A 9,949-nucleotide genomic window follows, 5' to 3' on the forward strand; every position below is an offset into this window, starting at 1 on the left:
GAAGGGAGTTACTGATAGAACTAAGACATGCACAACAGAAAAAGAATCGAAATTCTACCCTAATTGGGCTTAATTAACGAGACTAAACCAAAAAATAAGGTTTTTAGAATACTTACATTTGAAGTTGCGTTTTATTCGAACAACCACTAAGTTTGACTTAGTACTTCTAGACTCATAATCGAGTTGTGGGACCGTTGGATGAAAGAACCGGACGAAAGAAATAGATGAAAAAAATGGGCGTGGTAAATTTTTTTTTTTTTTTTTAAGTAAATAAGAAAAAGAAATTCCATTTGGTGTGAAAGCCCAAATTTAATAGGAAAATGAAAGGGAATTCCTTGGAAAGTTGGTTTGTGTGTCATTAAAAGTCAAGGTGGAAAACAAAGTACAACATATGGCTAAATGTGAGAGTAGGCGTGCAAGTATAATAAATACCTACCAAGATGTTTATTAATAACATGTGTTTGATACATAATTACAACACTTTGACCAAACAACCAATGCTTAACTATTTTCAAAACGTCTGGTCATCTCGCTGCAAATCCTTCAACCTTCTTCTCTACTTGGCCTAAACACCTCATCTTGGAAGATGAATTTTTGAAAGAATGTCTAAAAGACTAAGGTTTTATGAAATCCTTTTCGCAATACCTTTTCATAAACATCATTTCGCATAAACAACATCAAATAATTTTATCTCGCATAAACCTTTCTTTATCCTTAACATACTCATTGAACAATTTCACATAAACACACATTAGTTAACATTCATTCTTTCACCAAGGATTTTGAATCGTTCTCTACACTTTGATGTAGAACATCTCCCTTCTTGATGTTTCTTGAGTTTTATCCTAGAGGAGGGTTTGAATTACCATTTTTATAGTTTAGGATTAGTTATTTGAATTACCAATTTTGTATCTTGAGTTAGTTATAACTAACTCAACTCCAAGTTAAACTAACTCAACCCCAAGTTAGTTTAACAACAATTATAATCTCCAGCCTATAAAAAAGCTTCTCATTTTCATTAATAAGACATAAAAAAAAAGAGGCATTATACATAAAGATTTCTAGCTTTGCAATTACTGCAATCAATTGGTATCAGAGCGTGATCCTAGCTCACTCTTCCCTAAAAAAACTTGGATCCTACCACTCTTATCCATGGACGCGGAAGCCTCCTTCAACCAACGCTTGCAGTTGGTAGAACAAGCTATTGAAGAACTTCGAAAAGGGCAGTCAGATATACAGCAATCGTTAGTAGAATTAACAAACCTTTTTACCCGATTTCATGTCCAACCTTTAGAAGAAGCAATTCAGCCCCCAAGAAACCCAATTGCAGCAAACCAAGAAAGACAAGAAAGACCAAGAAACCCAATTGCAGCAAACCAAGAAAGACAAGAAAGACCAATAAACCTGTTGTAAACTAAGAACTACTAAGAAATCAACCTATTCACATCACAATAATCGATTGTATGGAAACAACGTACTGAAATTTCTTAAACGATTCTGACTCTTCGATGAAGACAACTTGCTGAACATTCATCAAGAACCTCAACAAAGGCTTGGACTTCGACCATACTTTCAAGAAGATCAAGAAATACGTATGAAAGTGGATCTCCCTACCTTCAATGGTCGAATGGACGTGGAGAAGTTTCTTGATTGGATCAAGAACGTAGAAATTTTTTTCGACTATGCCAATACACCCGAACACAAGAAGGTTCGATTAGTTGCTCTCAAACTTCAAGGTGGCGCAAGCGCTTGGTGGGATCAATTACAAAACAATAGACGATTATTTGGTAACCAATCTAAAGATTAGCTGAATATCTTATAAAAAGATGTTGCCGTAGGCTTAGTGGTGACAGGTGAGAAAGTAAGTTGTGTCTTTTATGACTCTTAAACGTTGAAGTCAATCAATGAGTTCCAAATGCAATATTGGAAGTTTTCTTAAATATTTTGATGCTTTTGCATGTTGTGAAAGAACTTGGTTAGATGTGAGAAAGGGGTTTATGAGATTAGTTACTTACTATTCCCTTTTTCACTGTCATTGCTACTCCGTAGACATGCTATGGGCTCGTGTTTCTGTAGAATATAATTTATATGTTCTCTCTACAAATTTGAAGTAATTTCTACTGTTTTTGCTAATATTCTCTAAAGCTTATTCAAAATGTAGTTGTTTAATGACTGTTCAGATTTAAAATATATTATAGAGTTAAATTTAACACAGTTAATCAGCTTAAGCATTTGACTCTAGTGTTCTTAAGATATAAATTCAAATCCCTATAATTTTATCATGTTGATCTTTTCAATCTTCTCACATACCGTCTTCATTTCATAATCTTGCCTACTAGTTGCGTATCATCAATGAAATTACCATAGGAGTCCACATGTGGTAATTATGGATCTAGCACGATATACTGCGTATCATGTTGTTGGAGATCATTTTAAATGATTAACCAGTCTATTGGTGGTTTGAGTCTTTCCTTTTGAATCTATAGGTTGTTCAATGGTCTAATATTAACTGTGTTTAGATTTATGGTAATTTTCATTCTTTTACAGCCTTAATAACCAAGAAAAGGTGTGCTTTTATAATCTTTTCTTTCTCTTCGGCAGGTTGGTAATGTAGAAAGATACATGTATACTATGCCCATGGACTAGATAGCCCAACCTTTGTTCGCCGGTGTTATTGGCTCCTAGATAAGTATGTTATGGTTGAAAGAAAGTTGTTAAATTGCTTGCTACCAGTTGTTTCAGTGGGGTCTATCCCCATCATGCCACAAGCAAAGAAAAATGAAATTAGATAGTGGCAGTATATCGTGTTCTACTTATATAATTTATGACTTGCTTCTGCTTTTTGTTCAGGACCTTTGAACACATTGTCCTTGTTCATTACCGTGAAACACAAGAGGTTAGGTTCAACACAATGCATTTGCAGTTATTGAAATATTATCTTGAGACAAACTTTTATCATTTGGACTACTACATCTATTTAAGATTTGCTGATTTTTCCTCCATGGTTGCAATATTAGAACTTCACCAAAATAATGTTGTCATGTGTGTCTTTAAATTTTTACTGGCAGTATGGCACCATATAGATCTAATAGTTGTGCATGCATGTCTTCCTCTCTATCCTCCATTGAAAAACTCGATAATTATCTGTTTGTGTTTTATTTTGATGATTTAATCCAACATTTATTATGGATAAAGTCAGCCATAAAATACATATGTTTACTACTGCTCTTTATACATTTTAAATACTAGATTTCTTGATGACTGTTGTCTTTAAGTTGCTCTTAATGTTGTTGCATATCGAGAAATGCACTGTAATTTATGTACCAATTTTATCACTGCTTTTAACTAAATCTTCAAAAATCAAGGCACCACCGAATGTAGACTGCTATATGGTGATTCAAGTGTTGAGAGTTCTCTTTCTTCTGCTATCCATAAATTTATGGAATGGAAAGGCAATGATCATGACACTATTTTTTGTCAGATAAACACTCGTTTCATATGCTTCAACTCTGTGGTGCTTCACAGCACACAGATAAAACTACCAAACATTCTGCACCCAATATTACCATAATGCATTTGGACACTTCATTAACAACTTCTTACAATTACCCTTTCTATATTAAAAATAATTCGTTGTCTTAACTTCCTGTTGCTCCTAGTTTCAGAATTTTCCATCCACATCGTTGAACTCAAATTCTGGTTCTGTCTCTAACCCATTAATTCCGTGGCTTTTATCGAAGGAACTTGATTCCAAGGCTACTCATGTTTATTTTCTTGGTGAAAATGAATTGTCAGGTAATACTGGCCGAACCTGTCAAAAATAAATGAGTCATAGTTTGTTTGATCATTCATTTTCTAATCTTTCTTCTTTATATTTAATTAGTTGTTTAATTTCTTAAAAAAGAATTATGGTTTATTTATAGTATATTTGGTAGTATGCATGCCTCATGTCACGTGGTTAAGATCTGAAGCTAACCATACGTGCGACACTTGGCTAACTACAATGCCCACGTAGCCAAGTAAGCCTTTCCCGGAAGGGGTAGTGCGCCAAGCACTATGACAACGGGTTGCAGCGGAAGTACTAAGGTTGGTTGCAAGACACGAGAGAGGTTGGAAGGATGAGGGAGTTTGGATGGATACGTCTTTGGAATGATACATTGCATTCCAACAATAGATGAATACATATTTGGGTACAAATATGCTGTCTTCTTGTCATGGGGATACCATGGGCAAGGAGACTTTGGGTGGCAAGGTGACCTTGCTTGGCTAAGACATGCCAAGATGCAAGGTTGCAAGGCTTGATACAAATGAGGCCATCCCCAAGTATTTATAGACCATCCCCACCGACCTTGGGCCTTAGAAGGTCGGCCAAGGGAGATTCTAGAGATTACAAGTTCATTTGGTACATAACAAGGAAGCCTAGAACATTCTAGAGAGGACTAGACCTTTCATGACACTCGCTGACGGTCATAATAGCCTTCTAGAGTGTTTCAGCACGTTCCAGCATCATCCAGCACGTTTCGGGGCCTTCTCGGGAGCCTCCCGCGCATTCCAGCACATTCTGGCACTGTCTCGAACGTTCTAGAGGCTTCTGGGGTTGTCTAGAATGAGCATGGGCGGGGCAGCACGCACATGGGCGTGTCTGGAGCCTTCTGGAAGCATCTGGGGGCGTCGGGCGCGCGCATGGGCCTTCCAGAGCCTTCCGCGCGCGCGCGCGTTGGGGCGCACCTTCCCGATTCTTCTGGAAGCTTCTCGGAGGTTCTGGGGCGGTCTGGACGTTGGGCAGACACGGGCGCGCGCATTGGGTCCGATGGTGGGCACTGGTGCTGGGCGCCTATGGCCGTGTCAACGGGCATCTGGGCGTGCTATGGGGTTGTGTCGTGGGCTGACACTCGGCTGTCATGGGCACTCGTCGTGGCACGCATGCGGGGCTTGTGAGCTGTCCTCGAGAGGTGCATGCCAATGTCGTAGGCACATGTCGTGGTCGCCCTTAGGCTGTCTTAGGACCACGTTGGGCTGCTCCTGGGCCTTGCTGAAGGAGTCGTGGCATGAATTGGCACAATTTTAGGGGTGATTTTTGGGGTCAAAATTTCACACGTGACACTCAGCTCCTTTAATGCATGTCTCTTACAGTATATTTGGTAGTCTTTTATAATGTTACACCCTTTTTTTTAATTCCTAAAACCTTTTAACTTTCCAAATTTTCATTCATTCTTTTAGAAAATTATTTTCATTATTTTTTTATGGTTACAAAACCATCCATTAACTACATTAATTATACAATTCACTCCAATAATAAATAAATAACTTTTTTGGATCTAAGGTCTTTTCTCATTCTACAAATTTAATTTACTATATAAAGGTTATTATGCTAATTGAAAAATATATTTCTCTCAAGTATGCAATGACAGAAAATTAGGTTATAAATATAAAAAAATTATATTTTTAGGTATTATAATTTTTTTTAAAAAAATTATATTTTTAATTTTTAATAAAACCTTGCATTTGGGGATTCACATGTTGTTACTTGTCGAACCAAAAAAAATTTATTCGCGGTGAAAACTCTTTAAAAACCCAATTCGTGGAAGGAAAAATTGAACTGTGGCGTTGAGTTATTTTGTTGTTGAAGAAGATCAGTAAAAAACCCACAGCATTAAAACTTCTTTTTGTTTCTTTAACTATATTTTAGATTGCAACATATTTTCTATTTGCGTTTAGTTAGGGTTTCTCTTGTTTATTCCAAGATATGCATGGATAGTTCATGTTAGACTATTTGGAAAGAGGGATTTATGTAGCACGGGTATTATATTCTGGTTTTGGAAGTGTCGAGATAAATTAAGGACTTTTTTAATCTTCTTCAAACAAACCTATACGAAGGCGAAGAATAATTTGTGCTTGTATTTTAGTCGGAATAAGAAGAAACATGAAGAGAATGCCCACGAGGAAAATGACACGAGAAAAAGTTGTGTATTCCTCCATCCATAACTGAGCTCTCTAATGTGTATTCCTCCCTCCATAACTGGCTTACTTTGGATTGTTTGGATAGAAAGAAACAATAGAATTTTTAAGGATAAATCAAGGTTTATTGTTAACTTGTGGGAAGACATATGTAACTTGATCGAAGTTTGGTCTAGGCGTCATTCATCTTGTAACTAATATGATGTTACTACCAACTCTTAACTTTAAGCTTTGTTAGATTAGGTTGTTTCAGGCTTCCCTCTAGCCTTCAACCTTGTAACTTTAACTCTATGTGAATAGATAATGACTTTTATCCTAGGTTTATCCTAGTTTGAAGGATTCGGTTTCTTCTTCTTAAAAAACAGTTGTATTTCGACTACTATTTGGGAGGAAAATGTGCTTAACTAACTAAAAATCTAATGACACTTCCAAAACCAGTCATTTCGAAAGATGTTTCCTCAATAATATATTTATAATGCTCTTCCTTTATAGAGTAAAACAGTAAAGCAACAAAACCTCCATTCAACATTCTTCAAAATTTTCAAACGTCAAGAAATATGTACTTTTACTTGACATTTTAAAAACGTCAAGAATTTTTATAAAAATCCGGAGAAGAGTTATTTTTTAAATTTCTTGATGTTTTTTAGACGTCAAGTAAAATCGTTTTTCTTTACGTTTTAAAAACGTCAAGTGTTATTAAATATATATTTATATATATAAAAGAAAATATTGGGTTGAATCCTTCGAAGCCCTAGACTTGTCTCTACCGCATTCGAAAATGCCAAATTCTCTATGAGGATCTCTCACTTCTGCCGTGTTCACCGTCCGTCCATCCGCGTTCACCACGCCCTCTCCAAAAATGCGTACTAGGTCCTTCGCTTTCAGTCGTTCACCATCCACTGAGTACGAGATCCCTAAGACTTTCGCCATCTACCATCCCTAATACTCTGAAATCGTCGTCTGTTGTCCCTCAAAATTGTCGTCTTTCTCTACGAAAACGTCGCCCTTCTTTCGAGTCTTCATTCCCCTTTATGTCGTCCTTCTGTATTTAGAGGTTATACTTCATTCCCCTAAAACTTCCATTGGTTTCCATATTTCAAGAATTTGAAATTTTTATAGGATATTGCTAGTGGAAATTAAGTCAATTCTGTTTGCTCCCAAACTACCTCCTGATTATGCTGTCTGGTTGGGAGAAATAAAGTCTTCATCATATTTCAAGGTAGTGTATGTTAACCAACACTTAGTGCATTTTCGTGTTTATGAGCTTATTTTAGTTAATATGTTTTTGTAGGAAAAATATGCTGTCAATATGGCATATTCTACGATGAAATTGTAGTCGTTTAGCACAAAATTTTGAGGTTCTTTTTCAACTAATTATGCTTTATCTAATATATTTTTCCAAATCTCAAAGAAGAACTTTTGATTTCATTGGAGTTTATCATTAGAGGCATTACTATATTGGCTGACTCTTAGTGGGCTATAGGTTTTCCAATGGTCATTTGAGACTGGTTAATAATAGCAAAAGTTAGAGCTTGAGAAGAAGGAGCGAAGAGAGTAGTGAAGACAAATGAAGAAAGAAAGCTGAGTGAAAAACGAAAATTGACAAGGTAGAGATGTGACATGAAAATGATGATGAGAAGTGAAGGAGGCACGACACAATACAGGTACACAATAACAAAGCCTTGATAATTAAAAAAAGGATGGTGCCAAGAAAATTTAAATACAAAAAAAATGAAGGTTCTTGCAAGTGTATTGAGTGAATGGGAGAAAGAAAGGATAAAAAAGGTAGAAAGAGAGAAAGAGAAGTCAAGGGTAGAGATACATAGCTTTGTATATAGAAACTTTATGTCAACAACGACGCGCTTAGCACAGGTACGGAACCGGACACCATCTTCTTGGTGTTTGTATGTGCAAAAGCCTCGAGTGGCTATGGTCTTCTTCTTCTCTTTGAGGGAAATGGTTGAAATTGCTAGACTATTTCAATTACTATGTGAGAGGTGGCTGAATTTTATTGGACCTCTCTTCTTGGGCTTACTTTTTACAATTGTTTAACAATCTCTCTCCGAATATACCTTCGTCCCCTTAGCTGCTTCCCACTTTGGTATGGATACATTTGTCACTACTAGTAAAATGGATTTTAATCAAGACATTGTGTCGTTGAAAATAAAAGAAAAAAGAGGTGGGATGAGGTACATTGTGTTGTTGAAAATAAAAATATGGATTATTTCTTAAAACAATTCTATTGACACAATTTAATTTATTTCCACACAATTTTTGCGTCATTAATTAACGACAATTTTTTTGTCATTAAAAAAATTTTCAAATGAAAAAACCTCAAATTTCAAATGTTTTTTAATTTCCCTCTCTCACACAATTACAACTAAGTAAAACATCAAATTTTCTCTTAAGCAAAAACGATGTCGTCGAATGAAGTCTTAATGCAATTTTTTTCTCACTCTACCAAAAATGCAAAAAAAATCTCGTCGAACGAAGTGGGCTACCGAGTCATTATGAAGAACCCTTGCCTTCCAATTTTTGCCACTTGTCGTCGTCGATTCCACACTCCAACCACTGTTGTCGTTGCTGCCACAACAAGCCTTTCGCCGTCGAACCCACCAATCTAGCCACTTTCGTCGAATAAATTTATTTAGAAATATAAGTTTTAATGACACTTGAAATCAAGAAAAAGGGACATGAGGGAATAAAATGTGTCGTTAAAAATAAAAATACAAAATTTTTCGTGACACAAATTGAGTTTTCTTGACAAAATTTTCGCATTGTTAATTAATGATATAAATTATGTGTCATTAAAAATTACCCTAATAAAAAATAAATGTTTTCCTTTAATCATTACACCTTTTGATTTAAAACAAATAATTCGAAGCTTTCATCCCACTTGTGAACAACGACCGAAAAAAACCTTACTTCATCCCACATCGTCGCTGTCTTTAGCTCTCTCGCAAATGCTCTCTGGCGACGTTCCCCCCTCTCTCGCAAATACTCTTCACGACTTTTCCTCTCTCTCAAAATTAAGCTCTTCGCCCACCGTTTGAAGGAACTCACAAATTTGCAAGTAATTGAAGAATTCGTGGTCCATGAGATCGATTAAGTCCATTTATGAGTTAGTTTGATTAGATTATGTCACATATACATGTATTACAATTAAGGGACACTTGCGAAAATGGCAAAATAAGTTATAATAATTAAGTCCATAGAAAACATACTTTATTATTTGAGAAAGTGACAAAAACAAAGACCAGCTCACACATCAAGAGGTAAAATGTCACAAATGCCCTCGTTATTGATGTACATTTGATACACCTTATACACGTCTGATACACCTAATACCTCTTGATACATTAAGTCCATTTATGGGTTAGTTTGATTAGATTATGTCACATATACATGTATTACAATTAAGGGACACTTGCGAAAATGGCAAAATAACACTACTACAAAAACAGGCTCTCTTGACGTTTTTAAATTGTCAAGAGACGGCTCTCTTGATGGTTTTAAAAACGTCGTTGAAGCCAGTGTCAAGAAAGGCAAAGTTCTTGACGGTTGATTAAACGTCAAGAATAGTGAACGTTGACGTTTTATAAACGTCAAATATACTTATGTTCATGACGTTTTAGAACCGTCAAGACTGGTATTGTTTATGACATTTTAAAGCCGTCAAGGATGAACTGGTTTATGACATTTTAAACCCGTCAAGAATTTTACTATTCATGACATTTTAAAACTGTCAAGAATGTAATTGTTCTTGACATTTGTCAACCGTCAAAAATGCAATTGTTCATGACAGTTTAAAACCGTCGAGCATGTTTTAATTTTTTTTTTAAAAAAGAAATTGTAATTGAATTATGCTGTAATGGAAAGAAATATATTCTGATTGTCCTGTAATTGTCCTGTAATTGTCCTGTAATTGTCCAGCAACGGTTTCATAGATATTTGATATTCATCAAATATAGTTTCAAATCTCAAAATATAT

At 35.7% G+C, this 9,949-nt stretch overlaps 1 long non-coding RNA gene across 1 annotated transcript; it reads left to right on the forward strand.

Moving 5' to 3' along the window:
- The first annotated feature begins 2,617 nt into the window (after positions 1-2,617).
- On the forward strand, positions 2,618-3,717 carry LOC116406183. Its single transcript, XR_004219190.1, has 3 exons — positions 2,618-2,689; positions 2,851-2,896; positions 3,660-3,717. It is a non-coding gene; the product is annotated as an uncharacterized LOC116406183 (long non-coding RNA).
- Positions 3,718-9,949: the final 6,232 nt, after the last annotated feature.

The sequence above is a fragment of the Cucumis sativus genome, unplaced genomic scaffold (assembly GCF_000004075.3).
Source record: "Cucumis sativus cultivar 9930 unplaced genomic scaffold, Cucumber_9930_V3 scaffold71, whole genome shotgun sequence".
Lineage (NCBI taxonomy): Eukaryota > Viridiplantae > Streptophyta > Magnoliopsida > Cucurbitales > Cucurbitaceae > Cucumis > Cucumis sativus.